The sequence below is a fragment of the Pygoscelis adeliae genome, unplaced genomic scaffold (genome assembly GCF_000699105.1).
Source record: "Pygoscelis adeliae isolate BGI_AS28 unplaced genomic scaffold, ASM69910v1 Scaffold57, whole genome shotgun sequence".
Classification (NCBI taxonomy): Eukaryota; Metazoa; Chordata; class Aves; order Sphenisciformes; family Spheniscidae; genus Pygoscelis; species Pygoscelis adeliae.
The window spans coordinates 13,887,115-13,889,067 of record NW_008825615.1 but is presented as its reverse complement, the minus strand read 5'-3'; positions in this window follow the sequence as shown (position 1 = coordinate 13,889,067).

The following is a 1,953-nucleotide window of genomic DNA, read 5'->3' as shown; positions in this document are numbered from 1 at the left end:
AATGTAGACAATTATGAAAGAATGTAACAGTTCTTATTGGTTTATTCTAGCATGTTTCAGTAAATGGAAACTTCTAGGAACTATTTTAAACGTGTCTAGTTCTAACTGGGTGATATGCAAATAACCACATGCTGGATTAATAAAAATAAATTAGTCACTTTGCAAACTTCCCTTTTAAGAGTCACCGTACAGGACGACGTGTATTTCAAAAGGGCGTAACACATTAAACTTCATCTTTATCTAGGCTCAAGAGTGAGAGAATTTTACACGGAAACGAAGTATTTCATGCTGGAAGAACTAAATCACGAAAAAATCTTTTGACATCTGGAGGGACACGTTTGTTTGTTTGTTTGTTCACTTTACTGCAGCACTGTTCGGTCAACAACAAAACCAGACACTCCCGATGTCATCTCCTTTTTGTGATTGTGGGTGCAAATTTCAAAATAGTTAGGAGTTTAAAACTAATTGCCAACACAAGCCACATTGCAAAAATGTATCCCATGCACACTTTTGAAAACATTACTCATAACTGGGTAATTTTCTGACCCACAACCGGCTAAGGAAAAATGCAAATAATTTAAAACAAAAGATCATTTTAGCACAAAACCCTCTCTCAAGGCTTCCAGAGTAGCAGGCAGTGGCATGAAGATATGCCTTAAATCAATAGCAGGAAACCAGGCAAGAGAAATACCTAGACAGGGCAGCATGGAAACAAAGTGGATGCTAAAACAAGTATTATTTTCCATATTTTCCCAGCAATTCTGCTCCTCATTCAGAATCCCTAGGAAGTGACTGGTTTTTTTGTTATACTTTTAGCAATGGCATGTGAGAGTTTTGATTCCCCTGACCTATGAATAGAGAGTCACGAAATGAGGCGCCTGCCAAGCAGGCTTGTAGCCGGGATCCTTCTGGGATCTCCCGCGGCAGGGTCCGAGCCAAGCAGGCAACTTCCCTGAGGAGGAGCGGGGTGCAGGTGAGGGCTGGCGGCAAAGCAAGCGAGCGGAAGCTCTGCAGTCGCAAAACCTACCAGCTCTGCACGTATTTACAGTGCGGTCAATAACTGGGCTCGGGATTGCTTTTTGGACAGAGGGAGGTCTGGCACGTACAGCAAGCACAGCTTTTCTCGAAGTAACCAATTGCTTTGGAAATTACACCAATCAGCAGGCCGGTTAGGAGAATACGAATGAAAAGCTGACATTTTGTGTGGAAAAAACAAGAAACGAAAGAGGACATTATGTCTTTCATGCAAAATGAAAAGTTTGCTACGTGATTTCATTAACAAAAGACCACAACGATATGTACTCAGGTAAATAGAACAACTTCTGACCTTGAAATTGCGTGCTAAATAAATTACCTCAGAGCGAAAGTGATGAGTTCTCATGACAGCATCTGGAAGGGAAGCAGAAAGACACACAGGCTGCATCCAGCTCCACCTCAGATTTCGCTCCGGCTAACGGTTTTATGTAATTGCTCGCCCTTCAGCGCCTATTCCTGGACGGGGTCTGGCTCTCCCGGCGCAGCTGGCAGCTCCGCCCGGCATTTATATTTAATTCACCGGGAAGAAGTTGAGCATAAAGTTCTGCTGCACTTGAGAGACCGGGGAGGGCTGGGGGGTTTCCCGGCCCCTCGCTTCCCTCCCGCGGGCCGCGGCTTCGCTAAGGGATGGGTGGAGACAAGGCTGCCGCAGTCCTGGGCTCGGCTTGAATTTTCTTTAAAGCCTTTGCCCGGCTAAACTGAGGCAGAGCGGGCCTCCGCCGGCAGAAACCGCGGGATGGGCCCGGGCCACCCCCCCTCCGCCCCCGGCGGCGAGCAGCATCTCTTACCTCGGCTCCTTGAGCGACCTGAAAAGACGGATTTGATGGGATGCCTCCCCTTCTGGAGCCTGCGGTGCCAGCAGCAGAAGAATAAAATCGTAGCGATGGTCCCCAGCAGCAGCAGGAGCAGGCGCACTGG